Source organism: Lagenorhynchus albirostris, chromosome 2 (genome assembly GCF_949774975.1).
Source record: "Lagenorhynchus albirostris chromosome 2, mLagAlb1.1, whole genome shotgun sequence".
NCBI lineage: Eukaryota > Metazoa > Chordata > Mammalia > Artiodactyla > Delphinidae > Lagenorhynchus > Lagenorhynchus albirostris.
This window is the reverse complement of record NC_083096.1, coordinates 28,745,746-28,769,215: the sequence shown is the minus strand read 5'-3', so window position 1 is coordinate 28,769,215 and position 23,470 is coordinate 28,745,746. Positions and strand designations below refer to the sequence as shown.

Below are 23,470 nucleotides of genomic sequence, written 5' to 3'. Positions count from 1 at the left end.
GAAAATTAAATCTATCAGATCCCAGCATCATGGGTCATTAGGCAACATCATTCATTTCAAAACACTGAATAAAATCTTAACCAACATTCACACTCTTGATATGGTTTTCACTTAGAAACACAAGCTCAAGTTCCAGGTGGTCAAAGAAAATCACATCCTTATCTTTAGGCCCAAGTGTTGGAATTCAAGACATCCCTATCTCCAGGGGTTCATGGTCAAAGGTGGTGTAAGATAAGGCCATGTTAACTAGGCAAAGCCATGACCACTGGGACAAATAATTTTGCCTGCTTTCAATTTATTAGGTAAATCTGGATGGGGAGGAGAGGAGAAAGAAGAATTTTTAAGTCTTTGTGCAGCTTCTAGGAACTACTTTCAGAAGGGGTAAGGGTGACCTTTGACCAGGCAGCCAGAAGCACTTTCTTAGCGATAGGATACATACATACACAGACACGCGTGCACATGTGCGCGTGCACACACACACACACACACATTTCAGAGCTTTGTTAAAACCAGCTGGCTTTGTCTCCTCCTACCACCTTCTTGCCCTTCATCCCTGTAGCCACATAGTCTCCAAAGAATCAAGGAACCTCCTAAAGTCCAGTTTGTCCAGGGGCAGCCTCAGGTTACAGATTACAGAGAAAGACGTAGTCAGGAAATAATGTCTGTGACCAGGCACTACAGATCAAATGGTTGTTTCCTTTTAGTGTTTTCTCATCCTCCCTCAGGTCTTCTCTCATAGTAGAACCTATTCCAAGTCCATTCTTGCCTGTCATTATGCTCTTCTACGACGGGCACACTCAGAGAGGAAGTGGGGGAAAGCCCAAGGAAGATACACCATTGTTCTTTAACCCTAGGCTCTGGGTTTCTCTAAGGCATGGATTGTTTTATTCTTTCCATCCACATGCAACGAGCAAAGAGCCTAACAAACAGAAGGTGCTCAAGAGATAGTTATTGTATAAACAAATACAGAGTGAATGAATGAAATTTAAATCACAATGAATATTTCTCAGGATGGAGAGCAACTAGAGGTATTTCTCTCAGTGACCTTCCTGAAAATGGGTTTATTTCCACATTTTGGTGACTGTAAATCTTATAGCTCATTCTTTTTCACTCTTTGTGGGAGCTAGAGGCAATTCATGGGCCATGCTTACCAACTCTGTAAAACTCTGCAGAATAGGTTTACTTGGCATTCATCCCCAATTCTTCACTAATTTTATCTTTAAGAAGCAGCACAGTAAACTAGCTGAAGGCTCAGACTTTGGAAAAAGATTGCCTGGACTCTGCCACTTACTGGTTGTATGCATTTGGGCAAGTTATTTGGTCTTTATGCTTTAGATTCCTTGTCTGTAAAATGGGCATCATAATAATAATAACAACTACCTTTATGGGGCTGTTACTAAAAATTAAATTAAATGAGATACTTTATGTAAAGTACTTAGAACAGTACCTGAAAAATAGCACTAAATGAGTGTTTGCTGTTGTTAGTATATTGTAGTATATGCACCTCTGTAAGCTGTCTCAAATATTTTGGGGAAACAAGGTAAAAATATGAATAAACAAAAAACATACAACAAAAAATGCAATTATGTGTAAGAGAAAGGCTGAGAGACAGAGACAGAGAACGAGAGGAAGAAATAAGACAAAAAGAGAGAAAAGAAATGTGAGATGGAAGTTTTCTAGGATAAAATTCAGAAATTGTTCTATATCAGTCTCAGAATCCAAAACTCTAAAGCAGCATTTCTCAAACTTAAGCATGCATCTAAATCACCTGGTCTGGGGTGGGGCCCAAAAGTGTGCATTTATAACAAGTTCCCAGGATATGTTGATGCTCCTGGTCCAGGTGCCACACTTGGACGTATCAAAGTGTCATCTCTACTAAACGCTACTTAATACATGTTCATCCTTCAAATTCACCTGCCTGTAGTAGTTTATTTTCAAACATTAAAGGGATCATGATAAATACACTCTATTAATCGAAATGTTAATCTTGTGATTTATTTTCTTTGTAGGGGCTTAAACAATTATTTAAACAAAAAATTTTTAAATTTTGGAATAAACTGTCTTCTGCCCTTTACTTTTTATTTATTTAATGATACTCATTACTTGTACGATCAGAAAATGTCTGCTATTAACTATTTTGAGAAAGTATATAGTATGAAAAAGAAAATAAATCACCCAGATTCCCACTCAGACATAATTGCCATTAACATTTTCTTCTGGTTCTTTCCTATACTACATCTACCTATATAACAATCTGATAATATTTATAGCATGCTATATATAGCTTTACATTCTACTTTTTGCACGTAATCATGTTTTAATATATTAAATATTCTTTTAAAGCATAGTTTTAAATTGTTGTACAGTATTTCATTGCATGAAAAATCACTGTCTCCCTTACTCACAAAACTTTCCTTCAAAGCCACTCATTTTAAAACAGAAAAAAAAAGATTAAACATTTTCCCCATTTTATCCATTTCTCTATATAAATTATAAATAGAAACAAACAAAAAGCTTTTAGAGAGATTTGAAATAATGTAATGATATTCACATTAATCCAGTCCAGAAAAGCCTCTAACCTAGGACAATATAATTAAATATTTTCTCAGAAAGAATCCTAGAGAGAGCAGCATGAATATACCATGTCAGATACATAGTGGGTGCTCAATGAATGAATCCTACTGAAGTTAATACTAAATGCTTCCTCTATAACAACATTGATTCCTTTCCCTCTATTCTGATTTTTATGATAAAACGGTAAATAAGAATTCTAGTTAATATGTGTGCTATTGAAGTACTTTGATGTAATAACCCTCACAAATTTCTATTCACTTCTATTGATTCAATTCTATATTATCAACTTTTATTAAAATGAACAATTGAACTATTTTCATTTATTATTTTCATTTTAGTTTGTCAAATAAGAGAAATTCAGACTCTGATATTCATTTTCAGACGTCTCCTTGAAACAATGTACTATAACAATAAGAGATCATACCACTAATTTCTTTAGTCTCATTTATTTTCCAACTCATCAAAAGTGAAAGATTCTGTTCAAATGACAGCATAGGAGTCTTGTAAATGAGACCAAACTCCAGGTTACTAAGAGATTTATTCATTTTCAAATCCTTAACAGATCATTTCAGATCATTCAGGAATTGATTTGAAACACACTTTTTTGTTTGTATTGAATTGAATCAAGGGAAGCAAAGTTTTAAAGAGAACCCATAAACATGATTACAACCTAAACTTCACTGATGACTCAACCTATTAAAAGAAAACAATATTTGAAATGCTATTATTAGTGACAATCAGTTCTTTTCACTGTACTTTACACTGAAGCTATTTTGAAAAGACTTATTTGCTTGGTTAAGAAATAAATCTAATTATGCTAACTTTGAAAATATTTGAATACCATATCCTTATCAAATATATTTTATCTCAATACAGAAAAGAGTTGTATAACCTCTAAATGAGAAAAGAATATTAAATTTTAAAATTAGAAGTATTATGTTTCCAACTTGGGGCTTATATACCATTTGACAAGCTCTTAAAATGAATTTTTACCTAGAGGCAAAATGTAAATAAGCAAAAATTAACCATAAATTAAAATTATTCATATTATTTTTCATTCATTTACCATGACTAGTTTTTTTTGAACAAGATCATGGCAAAGTTTTAAAAATAACCACTTTTATGTATGTAGATTTTAATGCCCACAAAGCTGGAAGTTCCGGTACAATTATTCTCCATGTGAAAGATGTGCAAGCTAAGTCGAAGACGTTTAGTTACCGAGCTGTCCAAGGTGACCCAACCAGTTGGTTGGAGACAGTCCAGGGATTTAATTTAGGTCTCAAAACCTCAAGTCTCTAGATCTGTTTTCTAGATCCAAATTTTTCTTTTTTTTTCTTTTCTTGACTTCATTTTCTACTTAGCTATGGTTATCTTATTATTATTGTTAGTTTTTGGTTCACAAATTCTCATGGTGGTCCATTAGTGTAGAAATGAAGATTGGACACTTGACTCTAAGCTGTGGACACAAGGCATTCCTGAGTCTGTAGGACTTTCCTATGATTCTAGATGTGTTCCTATCCTGAGTGCCTAGATATGTGCCCAGAAAACAGGATACTCAAAAGATCCAAAGTAATCTTAGCTAATGACTTATCAACTCCTAAGTAATGGCCATACTTTGGAACAGTATCAGAAACTCTAAGCTCTAAGTACTTAAGGGCTTTGCTTTGAAAATCACTTTAGAAGAATTATCACTTAACTCTCCACATATATTTTGTTGCTCCTTAGGGTTCTAGCTTAGGATTTTCTCTTTTCCCTCTGTAACCCCTTCCTGAGGTATTTTACTTCCAGGTCTGCACTGGCTATATATACCAATAACTTCCCAAAGTATATCACCAACTCAGAGTGCCCAACTGAGTATCAGAACATACTGAATGAGCTTCCACACCATGGCACAAAAAGGGGAAGACTGGAAACACTCAATCTCTCTAAGTTGAGGAGACAAAGTTGGGATTTTAGAAAGGCCAAATCAGCTAGAGTCCACAGGACAGAGTACTAATGAGAGGAGATCTTCACATAGAAGGAGTTGTGGAAATCTTCAGGGTCTCCTTGTGTATAAGGAAACTACCTGAAGACCAGAAAAGAATCACTTGAAAGGAGCAGGTGGAACAATCCCTAACCCAGCATGGGTCCAGGAAGACCTGGTGTTCCCAACAAAAAGAGTGGAAAAATCTCAAGTGCACATGAAACATTCTCCAGGATAGATCATATGTTACACCAAAAAACAAGTCCTAATAAATTTAAGAAGATGGAAATCATATCACACATCTTTTCTGAGCATGATGGTATGAAATTAAAAATCACTAACAAGAAAAATGGAAAATTCAAAAATATCTGGAGATTAAAAAACACACTAGTGAATGGAAAAACAATGGGTCAATGGAGAAAGCAAAAGAGAAATTAAAAAATACCTTGAGATAAATGAAAATGGAAATACAACATACCAAAGATTATGGAATGCAGCAAAAGCACTTGTAAGAGGGAAGTTCATGGCAATAAATACTTAACTCAAGAAACAAAAATACACAACCTAACTTTACACCTTGAGAAACTAGAAAAAAAACAAACGAACTTAAAGTTAGTAGAAGGAAAGAAATAACAAAGGTCAAAGCAGAAATATTGATAAATGAAATAGAGATTAAAAGGATAATAGAAAAATCATTGAAAATAAGAGTTGGTTCTTTGAAAAGATAAACAAAATTGAGAAACCTTTAGCTATACTCACTGAGGGAAAAAAAAGAGAGAAAGTTCAAATAAAATCAGAAACGAAAGAGGAGACATTACAACTAACACCATAGAAAAACAAAGGATCGTAAGACTAACATGAACAATTATACACCAACAAATTGGACAAACTAGAAGCAATGGAAACTTGTAACACTGAATAATGAAAAACAGAAAATGTGAATAGACTAATTACTAGTAAGGCGATTGATTACTAATCAAAAACCACCCAACAAACAAAAGTCCAGGACCAGAAAGCTTCACTGGTAAATCATGCCAAATATTCAAAGAAGAATATGAATCCTTCTCAAACCAAAAAACAGAAGAGGAAGGAATACTTCCAAACTCATTTTACAAGGCCAGCATTACTCTAATACGAGAACCAGACAAGGATACCACAAGAAAAGAAAATTATAGGCCAATATCCCTGATGAATGTAGATTCAAAAATCCTCAACAAAACATCAGCAAACAAAATTCAGCAATACATTAATGTACACACTGCTATATTTAAAATGGATAACCAACAAGGACCTACTGTATAGCACAATGTTATATTTAAAATGGATAAACAAGGACCTACTGTATAGCACTCTGATCAATGTTATGTGCAGCCTGGATGGGAGGGGAGTTTGGGGGAGAATGGATACATGTTTATCTATGGATGAGTTGCTTTGCTGTGCACCTGAAACTATCACAACATTGTTAATCAACTATTCTCCAATATAAAATTAAAAGTTTAAAAACAAAACAATACATTAAAAGATCATACACCATAATTAAATGGAACTCATTCTAGGGATGCAAGGATGGTTCAACATCTGCAAGTCAATGTGATATGCCACATTGACAAAATGAAGAAAAAAATCATATGATCATCTCAATAGATGCAAAAACATCACATGACAAAATTCAACATCAATTTATAATAAAAACTCTCAACAAAGTGGATACAGAAGGAACATACCTCAACATAATAAAGGCCATACATGACAAGCCCACAGCTAACATACTCAATGGTGAAAAGCTGAAAGCTTTTTCTCTAATATCAGGAACAAAATAATGATGCCAATTCTAACCAATTTTATTCAACATAGTATTGAAAGTCCTAGTCAGGGCACTTAGGTGAGAAAAAAAAAATAGAGGCATACAAATTAGAAAGGAAAAATTGAAACTCTCACTATTTGCAGATGGCAAGATATTAGATATAGAAACTCTGAAGATTCCACCAAAAAAAACCTGTTAGACTTAATAAGCAAATTCAGTAAAGTTGCAGGACACAAAACCAATATACAAAAACCTATTGTGTTTCTATACACTAATAACAAACTATTAAATAGAGAAATTAAGAAAACAATCACATTTACTATTGCATCAAAAAGAATAAAATACCTAGGAATAATATTAATCAAGGAGATGATAAATCTGTAAACTGAAAACCAGAGGCATACCTCAGAGATATTGTGGGTTCAGTTCCAGACCACTGCAATAAAGTGAATATCACAATAAAGCAAATTACACAATTTTTTTTGGTTTCCCAGTGCATATTAAAGTTATGCTTACAGATAATTGTATCCTACTGAGTGTACAATAGCATAATATCTAAAAAAGTACATACCTTAACTAAAATGCTTTATTGCTAAAATTTCTAATCATCATCTGAGCTCTCCAGTAAGGTGATTGATTAGTGAGTCGTAATCTTTTTGCAATAGTAACATCAAAGATCACAGATCACCATAACAAATAAATAGCAATATAAAGTTTGAAATGTTGCAAGAATTACCAAAATGTGACAAAAGGCAAGAAATAAGTATATGCTGTTGGAAAAACAGCACTGACCAACTTGTCACAAATCTTTAATATGTAAAAAACACAATATCTGCAAAGCACAACAAAGTAAAGCACAATAAAATGAGGTATACTGTATAAGACATTAATGAAAGGAATCGAGGAAGACACAAAAAAATGGAAAGATATTCTCTGCTCATGGAATGGAAGAGTGAATATTGTTTAAAATGTCCATACCACCCAAAGCAATCTACAGATTGAATGCAATCTCTATCAAAATTGCAATGGCATTTTTCACAGAAACAGAACAAACAATCCTAAAATATGTAAGGAAACACAAAAGACCCTGAATAGTCAAAATAACCTTGAGAAAGAAGAACAAAGATGGAAGCATCATGCTCCCTGATTTCAAACTATATTATAAAGCTGTATTAATCAAAACAGTATCTACTGACATAAAAACAGACACATAGCTCAATGGACCAGTACACAGAGTCCAGAAATAAATCCACATGTATATGGTCAATTAATACACAACAAAGGAGCCAAGAATACACAAGGGGGATAGGACAGTCTCTTCAATAAATAGTTTGGGAAAATTGGGCAGCCATATGTAAAAGAATGAAACTGGACTACTACCTTACACCATACACAAATATTAACTCAAAATGGGTTAAAGAGTTGAACATAAGACCTGAAACCACGAAATCCTTAGAAGGAAACATAGATGGTAAGCTCCTTGTCATCAGTCTTGGTAATGATTTTTGGATCTGACACCAAAAACAAAGACAACAAAAGCAAAAATAAACAAGTGGGACTGCATCAAACTAAGCTTCTGAACAGGAAAGAAAACCATCAACAAAATAAAAAGGCAATCTACTGAATAGGAGAAAATACTTGCAAATCATATACCTGATAAGGGGTTAATCTCCAAAATATATGTAAGAACTTATACAACACAAAAGAAAAAGCAATTTGATTAAAAAAATGAGCGTAAGATCTGAAAAGACATGTTCTTAAAGAAGGCATACAGATGGCCAATAGATAAATGAAAAGATGCTCAGCATCACTAATCATCAGGGAAATGCAAGTCAAAACCATAATGGGATATCACTTCACACCTGTTAAAATGGCAATTATCAGAAAGACAGGATATAGCAAGTGTTGCTAAGGATGTGGAAAAAAGGGAACCCTTGGGCACTGTTGATGGGAATGTAAATTGGTACAGCCACTATGAAAACAGTATGGAGATTTCTCAAAAAATTAAAAAAAAAAAGCCGCCATACGATCCAGCAGTTCCACTTCTGGGCATTTATCTGAAGAAAATGAAAACACTAACTCAAAAAGATATATGCAACCCCCATATTCATTGCAGCATTATTTACAACCTAAGGGTCCATCAAAAGATGAAGGGATAAAGAAAATATACATATATTTCAGCCATAAGAAAGAATGAAATTTTGCCATTTCTGACAACATGAATGGACCTGGAGCACATTATGTTAAGTGAAATAAGTCAGACAGAGAAAGACAAATACTATATAATTGTACTTATATGTAGAATCTGAAACAAAACAAAACCAAGCTCATAGATACACAGAATAGACTGGTGGTTTTCAGAGTTGGGGAGCAGAGCGTGGGCAAAATGGGTGACGGAGGTCAGAAGGTACAAACATCCAGTTACAAAATAAGTAAGCCATGGGGATGTAATGTACAGCATGGTGACTACAGTTAATAATACTGTAATGCATATTTTTAAATTGCTAAGAGAGTAGATCTTAAAAGTCTTCATCACAAGAAAGAAAAATTTGTAACTATGTATGGTGTCAGGTACTAAGCAGATTTACCTTGATCATTTTGTAATATATACAAATACTGCATCATTATGTTGTATACCTGAAAATAATATAATATTATATGTCAATTAAAAATATAAAAATATTTTAAAGATAATATTTCATGATAAGATGAAAATGCACATTTCATCCACTAGTAATAAACTCAAAGTTTATAATCTATATTTTATAATATATGCTTGGAAATATGACAAAACTCAGGCACAACAAGCCATATCCAAATATCAATTAATTTTCTAAATCAGTTTTTGCTCACTGAATTATATTAAAGTATATGAGAAAAAATCCAGTCATTTCTTTAAAATTTACTATGTATGAGGAACTAACTGAACAGCTAAACATATTATCTCATTTATGTTCACAATTCAATGATAAAAAATTAAAGTACTGAGGTTACTTGGAGAGCCAGAATTGAGATCTAGGTATTTTAATTCCAGACCATGCTCTTTTAACTACTATGGTATACAGCTTACTACCATATAGTTTTTCAAAAGAGAAAACTGGGTTAGCACAAATATATTGCCCAAGAAAAACCATATGACATTGGATAACTTTCATAATCTGCCTAACTAGTCACTGGACAAAATGTGTTTACTACTTTAAAATTTGTATTTGAGTGGATTACCCATGCATCTATAGACTCTTTTAGCCAGGGTGAAAATGTGACCATATTAGCCACTGTTATATTCTAAAAAGAGAAACTAAAATAAAACAAAACAAAATTCTAGAATTGAGAAATACATTGGATGGGATTAATAGCAGATTAGACACAACATAAGAAGAGTTTAGTAAACTCTATGAAAACACTGTGAAAAAACAGTAGAAGAAAAATGAACAGAATACCAGTGAGCTGTAAGACAACTCAAGAGACAAGCTCGAGAGACAGGCGTAAGCCGCGGCTATCAGCGCTGACACCAGAGACGGGCATGAAACGCTAAAGCTGCTGCTGCAGCCACCAAGCAGCCTGTGTGCAAGCACAGGTCACTATCCACATCTTCCCTCCTAGGAGCCTGTGCAGCCTGCCACTGCCAGGGTCCCGTAATCCAGGGACAACTTCCCTGGGAGAACACACGGCATGCCTCAGGTTGTTGCAACATCATGCCATCCTCTGACACCACAGGCTTGCCCCGCTTTCCGTACCCCTCCCTCCCACCAACCTGAGTGAGCCAGAGCCCCCGAATCAGCTGCTCCTTTAACCCCATCCTATCTGGGTGAAGAACAGACGCCAGAGGGTGACCTACATGGAGAGGCAGGGCCAAATCCAAAGCTGAACCCCAGGAGCTGTACGAGCAAAGAAGAGAAAGGGAAATTTCTCCATGCAGCCTCAGAAGCAGTGGATTAAATCCCCACAATAAACTTGATGTACCCTGCATCTGTGGAACACCTGAATAGACAACATCCCAAAACTGAGGTGGTGGACTTTGGGAGCAACTGTAGACTTGGGGTTTGTTGTATGCGACTGACTAGTTTCTTATTTATATGGTTATCTCAGTTTATTTTTTCTACTTGTTATCATGGGTGGATTTGCTTATTGATTTGGTAGCTCTCTTCTTTTCTTTATTACTTTTTAATTTTAATAATATATTTCTTAAATTTTTTATTTTAATAACTTTATTCTATTTTCTTCTCTTTCGTTCTTTCTTTTCTCCCTGTTTTTCTGAGCTGTGTGGCTGACAGGGTCTTGGTGCTCCGGCTGGGTAAAAGGCCTGAGCCTCTGAGAGGGAGAGCCGAATTTAGGGCACTGGTCCACCAGAGACCTCCTGGCCCCACGTAATATCAAACACTGAGAGCTCTACCAGAGATCTCCACCTCAATGCTAAGACCCAGCCCCACTCAACAACCAGCAAGCGCCAATGATGGACAAACCAAGCCAAACAACTAGCAAGGACAAAACCCAACGCATCAGCAGAGAGGCTGCCTAAAATCATACTAAGTTCACAGAAACCCCAAAACACACAAATGGATGCGATCCTGCCCACCAGAAAGAAAAGATCCAGCCTTATCCACCAGAACACAGGCACTAGTCCCCCCCACCAGGAAGTCTACACAACCCACTGAACCAACAATACGCACTGGGGGCAGACACCAAAAACAAGGGGAACTATGAACTGCAGCCTGTGAAAAGGAGACCCCAAACACAGTAAGTTAAGCAAAATGAGAAGAAAGAAAAACACACAGCAGATGAAGGAGCAAGGTAAAAACCCACTAGACCAAACAAATGAAGAGGAAATAGGCAGTCTACCTGAAAAAGAATTCAGAGTAATGATAGTAAAGATGATCCAAAATCATGGAAATAGAATGGAGAAAATACAAGAAATGTTTAACAAGGGCTTAGAAGAAATAAGGAGCAAACAAAACACGATGAACAACACAATACATGAAATTAAAAATTCTCAAGAAGGAATCAATAGCAGAATAACTGAGGCAGAAGAACAGGTAAGTGACCTGGAAGATAAAATAGTGGAAATAACTACCACAGAGCAGAAAAAAGAATGAAAAGAATTGAGGACAGCCTCAGAGACTTCTGGGACAACATTAAACACACCACCATTCAAATTACAGGGGTCCCAGAAGAAGAGAAAAAGAAAGGGACTGAGAAAATATTTGCAGACATTATAGTGGAAAACTTCCCTAATATGCGAAAGGAAAAAGTAATTTAAGTCCAAGAAGCACAGAGAGTCCCATACAGGATAAATCCAAGGAGAAATATGCTAAGACATATATTAATCAAACTATCAAAAATTAAATACAAAGAAAACATATTAAAAGCAGCAAGGGAAAAGCAACAAATAACATACAAGGGAATCTCCATAAGGTTAACAGCTGATCTTTCAGCAGAAACACTGCAAGCCACAAGGGAGTGGCAGGACATATTTAAAGTGATGAAAGGGAAAAACCTACAACCAAGATTACCCAGCAAGGATCTCATTCAGATTTGATGGAGAAATTAAAACCTTTGCAGACGAGCAAAACTAAGAGAATTCAGCACCACCAAACAAGCTTTACAACAAATGTTAAAGGAACTTCTCTATGCAGGAAACACAAGAGAAGGAAAAGACCTACAATAACAAAATCAAAACAATTAAGAAAATGGTAATAGGAACACACATATCGATAACTACCTTAAATGTAAATGGATTAAATGCTCCAACCAAAAGACACAGACTGCCTGAATGGATACAAAAACAGGACCCATATATATGCTGTCTACAAGAGACCCATTTCAGACCTAGGGACACATACAGACAGAAAGTGAGGGATGGAAAAAGAAATTCCATGCAAATGGAAATCAAAAGTAAGATGGAGTAGCAATTCTCATATAAGACAAAACAGACTTTAAAATAAAGACTTTTTCAAGAGACAAAGAAGGCCACTACATAATGATCAAGGGATAAATCCAAGAAGATATAAGAATTGTGAATATTTATGCACCCAACATAAAGCACCTCAACACATAATGCAAATGCTAACAACCATTAAAAGGGGAAATCGACAGGAACACAATCATAGTATGGGACTTTAACACCTCACTTTCACCAATGGACAGATCATCCAAAATGAAAATAAATAAGGAAACACAACCTTTAAATGATACATTAAACAAGATGGACTTAATTGATATTTATAGGACATTCCATTCAAAAATAACAGAATACACTTTCTTCTCAAGTGCTCATGGAAGATTCTCCAGGATAGATCATATCTTGGGTCACAAATCAAGCCATGGTATATTTAAGAAAATTGAAATGATAACAAGTATCTTTTCCAACCACAACGCTATGAGACTAGATATCAATTACAGGAAAAAATCTGTAAAAAATACAAACACATGGAGCCTAAACAATATGCTGCTAAATCCCCAAGAGATCACTGAAGAAATCAAAGAGGAAATAAAAAATACCTAGAAACAAATGACAATGAAACACAACAGCCCAAAACCTATGGGATGCAGCAAAAGCAGCTCTGAGGGAAGTTTATAGCCATACAATCCTACCTCAAGAAACAAGAAAATCTCAAATAAACAACCTAACCTTACAGCTAAAGCCATCAAAGAAAGAAGAACCAAAAGAGCCCCACAGTTAGCAGAAGGAAAGAAATCATAAAGATCAGATCAGAAATGAACGAAAAAGAAATGAAGGAAACAATAGCAAAGATCAATAAAACTAAAAGCTGGTTCTTTGAGAAGATAAACAAAATTGATAAACCATTAGCCAGACTCATCAAGAAAAAAAGGGAGAAGACTCAAATCAATAGAATTATAAATCAAAAAGGAGAAGTAACAACTAACACTGCAGAAATACAAATGATCATGAGAGACTACTACAAGCTACTATATGAGAATAAAATGAACAACCTGGAAGAAACGGACAAATTCTTAGAAAATTGAAACCTTTTAGACTGAACCAGGAGGAAAGAGAAAATATAAACAGACCAATCACAAGCAATGAAATTGGAACTGTTATTAAAAATCTTCCAACAAACAAAAGCCCAGGACCAGATGGATTCACAGGCGAATTCTGTCAAACATTTAGAGAAGAGCTAACACCTATCCTTCTCAAACTCTTCCAAAATATAGCAGAGGGAGGAACACTCCTAAACTCATTCAATGAGGCCACCATCACCCTGATACCAAAGCCAGACAAACATGTCACAAAGAAAGAAAACTACAGGCCAATATCACTGGTGAACATAGATGCAAAAATCCTCAACAAAATAATAGCAAACACAATCCAGCAGCACATTAAAAGGATCATACACCATGATCAAGTGGGGTCTATCCCAGGAATGCAAGGATTCTTCAAGGCATGCAAATCAATCAATGTGATACATTATATTAACAAACTGAAGGATAAAAACCAGATGATCAACTCAATAGATGCAGAATAAGCTTTCAACAAAATTCACGACTCATGTATGATAAAATTCTCCAGAATGTGGGCATAGAGGGAACTTACCTGAACATAATAAAGGCCATATATGACAAACCCACAGCCAACATTGTTCTCAATGATGAAAAACTGAAATCATTTCCACTAAGATCAGGAACGAGACAAGGTTGCCTACTCTTACCACTATTATTCAACATAGTTTTGGAAGTTTTAGCCACAGCAATGAGAAACAGAAAAGAAATAAAAGGAATCCAAATCGGAAAAGAAGAAGTAAAACTGTCACTGTTTGTAGATGACATGATACTATACATGGAGAATTCTAAAGATGCTACCAGAAAACTACTAGATCTAATCAATGAATTTGGTAAAGTTGCAGGATACAAAATTAATGCACAGAAATCTCTTGCATTCCTATACACTAATGATGAAAAATCTGAAAGAGAAAATAAGGAAACATTCCCATTTACCACTGTAACAAAAAAGAATAAAATACCTAGGAATAAACCTACCTAAGGAGACAAAAGACCTGTATACAGAAAACTATAAGACACTGATGAAAGAAATTAAAGATGATACAAACAGATGGAGAGATATACCATGTTCTTAGATTGGAACAATCAACATTGTGAAAATGACTATACCACCCAAACCAACCTACAGATTCAACATAATCCCTATCAAACTACCAATAGGATTTTTCACAGAAGTAGAACAAAAAATTTTACAATTTGTATGGAAACACAACAGACCCCGAAAAGACAAAGCAATCTTGAGAAAGAAAAACAGAGCTGGAGGAATCAGGCTTCCTGACTTCAGACTATAATACAAAGCTACAGTAATCAAGACAGTATGGTACTGGCACAAAAACAGAAATATAGATCAACAGAACAGGATAGAAAGCCCAGAGATAAACCCACGTACATATGGTCACCTTACCTTTGATAAAGGAGGCAAGGATATACAAAAGAGAAAAGACAGCCCCTTTCATAAGTGGTGTTGGGCAAACTGGACAGATACAAGTAAAGGAATGAAATTAGAACACTCCCTAACACCATACACAAAAATAAACTCAAAATGGATTAAAGACCTAAATCTAAGGCCAGACACCATAAAACTGTTAGAGGAAAACATAGGCAGAACACTCTATGACATAAATCACAGCAAGATCCTTTTTGACCCTCCTCCTAGAGAAAGGGAAATAAAAACAAAAGTAAACAAATGGGACCTAAGGAAACTTAAAATCTTTTGCATAGCAAAGGAAACTGTAAACAAGATGAAAAGATAACCCTCAGAATGGGAGAGCATATTTGCAAACGAAGCAACTGACAGGGATTAATCTCCAAAATATATAAGCAGCTCATGCAGTTCAAAACCAAAAAAACAACCCAATCCACAAATGGGCAGAAGACCTAAATAGACATTTCTCCAAAGAAGATATACAGATTACCAACAAACATAAGAAAGCATGCTCAACATCACTAATCACTATAGAAATGCAAATCAAACTACAATGAGGTATCACCTCACACTACTCAGAATGGCCATCATCAAAAAATCTACAAACAATAAATGCTGGAGAGGGTGTGGAGAAAAGGGAACCCTCTTGCACTATTGGTAGGAATGTAAATTGATACAGCCAGTATGGAGAACAGTATGGAGGTTCCTTAAAAAACTAAAAATAGAACTACCATATGACCCAGCAAAGCCACTACTGGGCATATACCCTGAAAAAAACATAATTCAAAGAGTCATGTACCACAATGCTCATTGCAGCACTATTTACAATAGCCAGGACATGGAAGCAACCTAAATGTCCATCAACAGATGAACTGATAAAGAAGATGTGGCACATATATACAATGGAATATTATTCAGCCATAAAAAGAAACAAAATTGAGGTATTTGTATTGAGGTGGATGGACGTAGAGTCTGTCGTACAGAGTGAAGTAAGTCAGAAAGAGAAAACAAATACTGTATGCTAACGCATATATATGGAATCTAGAAAAAGAAGAAAATGGTTCTGAAGAACCTAGGGGCAGGACAGGAATAAAGATGCAGATGTAGAGAATGGATTTGAGGAGACAGTGAGGGGGAATGTTAAGCTGGGACGAAGTGAGAGAGTGGCATGGACATATATACACTACCAAATGTAAAACAGATAGCTAGTGGGAAGCAGTTGCATAGCACAGAGAGATCAGCTCATTGCTTTGTGACCACCTAGAGGAGTGGGATAGGGAGGTTGGGAGGCAGACGCAGAAGGGGGGATATATGTATACGTATAGCTGATTCACTTTGTTATACAGCAGCAACTAACACAACGAAGTAAAACAATTACACTCCAATAAAGATGTTACATAAATAAATAAACACTGCTGTAGCTGCTCCCCCCCCCAAAAAAAAAAGAACGCAAAAAGAGAATTAGAAAACAATTTTAACTGAATGAAAATAAAAATACAGTACATTAAAACGTGTGAGACGCAGCCAAAGGAAATGCAGCAGGGAAATATATAGCACTAAATACATATTTTAGAAAATAAGTAAGGTCTTAAATAATCTGTTTGTACCTTAAGAATGTAGAAAGAAAAAAGAGCAGGTTAAACTCAAGATAGAGAAATGCAAATAATAAAGAGCAGAATTCAATTAAAGAGAAAATAGAAAATCACGAAAAAAAATCAATGAAATCAAAGTCTGTTTTTTCTGGAAGATCAATAAAATTGAAAACTTTTAGCTATACATATATGTAAAAAGAATGAAGACACGAATTAAAGATACCTCTATAAAGTCACAGAAAATAAAAGCATATTAAGGGAATATTAGGAACAAATTGAAATTAACCAGTGTAGATAAAATGAACTTTTGCAAAATAAAATTACTAAACCTCACTGAAGAAGAAACAGGTAAACTGAATATACCCTTATATCAATTATAGAAAATGAAATTTTGGTTTAAAACCTTCCCACAGAGGAAACTCCAGGTTTAGGTGGCATCATTTGCAAAATAAATAATATTAATTCTATTAGAAATCTTCCAGGAAATGGAAGAGAGGGAGAATCTTCCAACACATTCTATGAGGTCAGTGTTACCCTGATACAAGAACAAAATATTTAAGAAAAAACAATTTTTTTGCCCTATTGTTTAATGATGCACTACCTAGCAAACCAAGGTACTGCAGTCATTTTGCAGATATTTATTTAATGTCTACTCTGTGCAAAAGGAGTGCAGGGATCTGCAATGGCCTTAACCTCAACAGGGAACAGTTTTCTTCTTCAAAATCCTTACAACTACTGCAAAAGTCCTCTATCCACCTCAGCATGCCTTGAATTGAAAGATGAATCTTCAGCTACACAGTCTGCTTTTTTTTTATGCCTACTAGAATTGTCCCAGTGGTATTAAGGGTGTCCCTCTTTTAGGAAATTTCACTATTTAACCAGACCAGTAATAAAAATTATTTCGACAGCAACCTAAAGGCTTATTTCCCTTTCAAGGACATGTAAATTCATTATCTGATCATGCATTAGTTTTCTACCTTTTGGTCTCTTTCACTAAATTGAGCTCTTTGAGTTCTAGAATCTTGCCTAGATCCATAGTGCCTGGCAGACACGGTCAATAAATATTTGCTGAATAAGTGATGAATAAATAATAAAGGGAAAAAATGGTAAGGGCTAAAAAATCAAAATGGTGATTTTTTTTATAATGCTGTATATTTATTTATTATTTATACACCTTCCCATGGATTCCCATCACAGAAGCACATTTATTTGTAAAATCGAACATGCAAAAAATTAAATACTATGAGATCAAAAATAGCTATCAAAGAGGATAACAATGTAGTAGAGAGGACATCTTTTCTAAAATATCAGGACAGAGAACAAAAATTCAAGTTTGAATCAACATTTTAATGGAGCACAAGAACCTACTCCCAATATTATACAAAATTCTTAGAAATGAAGAACAGAACTCTTATAATAATGATAATGATAATTCTATAATAGTGTTTGACAACTAAAAGTTACCATCTATGGACAAAAAATTTGAAGATTTACTGTAAATTAGATTCATCAAGGAAATCAAAGCCCAAGACACACAAAGGAAAACACAAACTGCTATAAAGGAGAGCTCTAAGTATAGAGGTAATAGAAGAAACTGGCAGGAACTTTGGAATGACAGACACTGTACAGGCATACCTCAGAGATATTGTAGGTTTGGTTCCAGCCCACTGCAATAAAGTGAATATCACAATAAAGTGAGTCCCAAATTTTTTGGTTTCCCAGTATTTATAAAAGTTACGTTTACACTATAGTGAAGTCTATTAAGTGTACAACAGCATTATGTCTAAAAAAATGTATACATCTTAATTAAAAATATTTCATTGCTAAAAATGCTAACCATCATCTGAGCCTTCAGTGAGTCAATATTTTTGCGGTGGAGGGTGTTGCCTTCAAGTTGACGGCTGCTGGCAGATCAGGGTGGTGGTTGCTGAAGGATGGGGTAGCTGCAGCAGTTTCTTAAAATAAGATAACAGTGAAGTTTGTCATATCAATTGATTCTTCCTTTCATGAAAGATTTCTCTGTAGCATGCAATGGCAATGCTGTTTGATAGCCTTTTACCTATAGTACAACTTCTTTCAAAATTGGAGTCAATCCTCTCAAACCCTGCTGTGGCTTAATCAACTAAGTTTATGTAATATTCTCAATACTCTGTTGTCATTTCTACAGTCTTCACAGCCTCGTCACCAGGAGTAGATTCCACCTCAAGAAACCACTTTCTTTGCTCGTTCACATGAAGCAACTCCTCATCTCTTCAAGTTTGGTCACTGCAGTAATTTAGACATATCTTCAGGCTCTACTTCCAATTCTAGTTTTCGTGTTATTTCCACCACACCTGCAGTTACTTCCTCCACTGAAGTCTTGAACCCCTCAAAGTAGGCTAAGAATATTCAGTAAACCATGTTGTAAACAGGTGTGCTGTCATCCAGACCCTGTTGTTCCAGTTACAGAGCACAGGCAGAGTAAATTTAATGTAATTCTTACGGGCCCTAGGATTTTTGAAATGATAAATAAGCACTGGCTTCAACTTAAAGTCACTGGCTGCCCCTAACAAGAGAGTCAGCCTATCCTTTGAACCTTTGAAGTCAGGCATTGACTCTTTCTAGCTGTGAAAGTCCTAGTTGGCATCTTCTTCCAATAGAAGGCTGTTTTGTCTACACTGAAAATCTGTTGTTTCATGTAGCTACCTTCATTAATTATCTTGGCTAGATTTACTGGTAACTTCTTGGAGCTTCTACATCAGCACCTGCTGCTTCACTTTGCACTTCTGTGTTATGGAGACATCTTTCCTTAAAGTTCATGAACTAATCCTCTGCTAACTTCAAATTTTCTTCTGCAATTCATCAGCTCTCTCAACCTTCATAGAATTGAAGAGAGTGTTACCTCAAGAGAAATTCTCAACGTAAAAGTTGCATCTTCCCGTACATAGAAAAGTGCTAAATTAACTCTGTCCTTAAGGCCCTCATACTTGCAGTCCGTGGGTCTGGATTGTGGAGGATGGACAATGAAGTATAATCCAATGTGATACCTGCCAATGGTCTATACTATTGGTCTATACCACTACAGGGTTGGGGGGAGGGGTGTAACTGTGACCCATTTCATGGAAGAGTTCCATCTGAGCAGGCCAATTCTGGTGCCACCCGCCCTTCCTTCTATGCACATCTAATTTTTGGAATACAGAATTAGGGATTTCCTCTATACTCACCACAAAAAGAAATGAGTTACTGTGAATATTAGTGAATGAACAAGAATGCTCTGTCAAAGTCGACTGGGAGCAGCCAATATTTAATGGCTAAAATGTTATACTTTCATGTCCTCTGTGCCCCCACTTCCATTATAGATAAAGTTAAACGAAAAGTGACAACAAATTGACAATTGCTCTTTGAAAAGCGGAGGTCTTATTCCTCCAAAGCCCTGTATTCTATACTCTGCTTTTAACAAGCTGAGAAAAAGCTCTGAATCTTTCAATATATCAAAGTAAGTCCAAGTCCTTTCAACTTACTGTGATTGGAGATTTTTTTCTGATGTCAGTTGGCTAAGATTGTTTTATGTTTCTTATATAAATTATTTGTTTCCTGATCACCGTAAAGGTTGATATTTCATCCAACTGGGGGCAAAAAAAACTGCAGACAAAACTCAACAATCTTTATTTTAAACTAATTTAAAAAGCAAAGAAAAGCCAGGATTGACTTTGGGTATAATAGTGAAGTGAGCAAAAAAGCAAACTTTATCTTTTATCCCCAGTGTTCAGTTTCCCCTTATTTGAAAAAGGAACACACACACACACACACACACACACACACACACACACACACCCACAGTTATAAAAGGCTGCGTTCAGGAAGCTTGGAGCTGGAGTGGGACGGCACTTAAAGCCTTTTAATCCAACTTGCCAGTGCAGGGATCTCACTGGCCAACAACACCATCCTTCTCTGCTTGGACACTTCTAGCTACCAAAGTCTCCCTACTTAATGAGTCAGCACTAGTTTTTGAAAGTTCTTATTGACATGGGAAGACATCCAGTGAAGAGAAGCATATCTTGAATCGCCACGACTAACGTCTACCCAGATGGCCCTTTTCTCTCTTACTTCTTCCTAACTCCCTTTGCCTCCTTTCCTGCCCCTCCCCTCCCAATCCCTTAGTCTCCCTCCTTAGTCTCTCTTTTTTGGACTTCCTTCTCTCCCTTATCCCTTCACTGCTTTCCACCTCTGCCACTGTTCCTGCTCTCTTTCAAAACTGCCAGTGCACATCCCAGTCTCCTCTTGGTCCTCTGCTCCCATCTCCCAATCCACTCCTGAGCTTGTGCAGGGTTTTCCCACAGACATCACTCTCCTTCCTCCCTGATTACAAGGAGTCTAGAAAAAAGTACAAATAATAATATCCTGAGGCAATGGATAAGGAAATGCAATTTTATAGTACAGAGAGAGAAGGGCAGAGGTAAATATTTTAGTACATATTTTAACAGATATTTAACAGAATTCAAATCTTGTCTAATTAACAGCACTGTAGGAAAAATGTTGTCTACTGGTTTTACATATGCCAACATACCCCTTTCTCCACACCATTAATTTATTTATCAACCTTCTTTTTCAAAGACTGAGGAAAAAGCCCATCACAAGCTATGCACGTGGCACAGCTACTTCCATACACCTAGCAGGATAATCCGTAAGAACACTGTTTTGTGAAGCCAGGTAGAATGTAACAATATCTGAACAAAGCACCACATTGAGCCATGGAACAATCACTTTCTTCAAAGACAGTGTCATGGACTGTGGTCTCAGGCTGAAAGGAAGCTGAGCTGAGTTGCTGTCAGGGTATATATAAATCTTCCTTTGGCTTAGCCATTAATAGCAATTGCTCTTCAATCCTTCATGCCTTCCTACCACAACATATTTATCACTCCCTCAAAAGCTAAACAAACCACCTTACAAACTCCTAAGCCACAAAATAAATTATTAGAAGATCATATGAGAACATACTGTATAGCACAGGGAACTCTACTCAGTGCTCTGTGGTGAGCTAAATGGGAAGGAAATCTAAAAAAGAGGGGGTATATGTATACGTATAGCTGACTCACTTTGCTGTACAGCAGAAACTAACACAACATTGTAAACCAACTATACTCCAATAAAAATTAATTAAAGAAAGAAGATCATGGAACTGGGAAGAGAAAAAGAGTAAGCATGGTTTTCATGTTCTTTTTTTCTTCCTTGGAGCAATGCTCCATCAATCTCTCCATTTATCAGAGAGGCTGCTGTGGGTTCTACTTCTTCACCAAGGTTCCATATACATGGACAGCAATAACCAGCATCTATCTACATATGGCTTTACAGTTTACAAAGCCATTTTGTATACAAGTCTGTCATTCCCTGCTCTCTCCTTTCCTGATCTTCTCTCTCTGGGTCAAGGTCCCTGAGCTGCCTGACTCTACAAAGTGCATCCTGGCTTTTCCCTCAGAGTTTGCAGGCAGTGGAATCAGGCTAGAGGTTTGTTTAGGCCTGTTTCTGGGCAGAGAATGGTCATGGGTGATGGATCCAAGCCCTAGAAGCTGTGCTGTCCAGTTTTCTAAAAGGTCTAAGTAGTGTTCCTTGCACTGCAAGGACATCAACAAATCACCTGCTTGCCTCACAAAGGAGAGTTTAATTATTTACAGTAAACACAGCTTCTTCCCACAAAAGCATCTGAGAATGGCTGCCCTGCTATTCATTCTAAGCAATGGAATCTCATATTCTACATTAGGGACTTGACCCCAGGACAAGGTTGTCCCAGGACAACCTCACATAGGAGGCTTGATAACCTGGAGAAAAGAGGTAAATAAACAAATAGATAAATAACTGAAAAGCAACAAAAAATAAACAACTCAAGAAGTGGGCAAAGGGCTTGAATAGGCATTTCTCTAAAGAAGATATACAAATGGCACTCAACATTGCTATAGGGACATGCACATCAAAATCACAATGAGATACCACTTCATACACATTAGGATGGCTAGTATCCAAAACAAACAAAGAAAAACAAAAACCAGTGTTTGTGAGGATGTGGAGTAACTGGAACCCTTGAGAATTGCTGGTGAGAATGTAAAATGGTTACAGGCCCTGTGGAAAATGGCATAGCAGTTCCTCAAAAAATTAATAATAGAAATACCATATGATCCAGTCATTCCACTTCTAAACGGAAAAGAATGGAAAGCAGGGACTCCAACAGAGATTTATATACCCATGTTCTTAGCAGCATTATTCATAATAGCCAAAAGGTGAAAACAATTCAAATCAACGGATGAATGGATAAACAAAATGTTTCTACAGATACATCTGTTCATTTGGATGTATACATACAATGAAATATTACTCAGCCTTAAAAAGGATAGAAATTCTGATACATGTCACAACAATGGATGAATGTTGAAAACATTATGCTAAGTGAAATAAGCCCAATACAAAAGAATAAATACTGTATGATTCCACTTATACCTAGAGTAATCAAATTCTTACAGAAAGTAGAAAGTAGAACAGTGGTCGCCAGGGGCTAGAGGGAGAGAGGAGTGGGGAACTATTGTTTAATGGGTACAGAGTTTTAGTTTTGCAAGATTAAAACTGTCGTTTAATGGGTACAGAGTTTTAGTTTTACAAGATTAAAAGGGCTCTATAGACAGATGGTGGTGATGGTTGCACGACAATGTGAATATACTTAATACCACTGAATCATACACTTAAAATGGTTAAAATAGTAAACTTTATGTTATGTATATTTTACCACGATAAAAAATATTAAAAAAAAGAAAAACGCAACGACCAACACCTGCTAAGTTTGGGCTTTATTAGCTTTTCCTCTCTACCTAGGACTCTCTCTAAATAGTTCAAAGCCTTCATCTTGGCCCCTGACTCACTCTCATTTCACTCTTGGGTCTTCCACACTTCAGAACCTTTCTTCCACATTCCAGGAAGTCAATACTTGCCAATTTTAGATGGCACTCCTTGTTTCTCCTGCCTAGGAGATAACTAGCTAAATCCATTAGTCCAGCAGTGGGAGATATGTGATAAAAAGGCTTCTGCTCCTGGTAAGAATACCAGGCACTTTTTTTTGGGGGGGGGGGCAC

At 36.1% G+C, this 23,470-nt stretch overlaps 1 protein-coding gene across 1 annotated transcript in view; it reads right to left on the bottom strand.

Moving 5' to 3' along the window:
* Positions 1-23,470, bottom strand: part of PLD5 (phospholipase D family member 5) — a 474,308-nt gene that overhangs the window by 272,711 nt on the left and 178,127 nt on the right. The window lies entirely within an intron of this gene.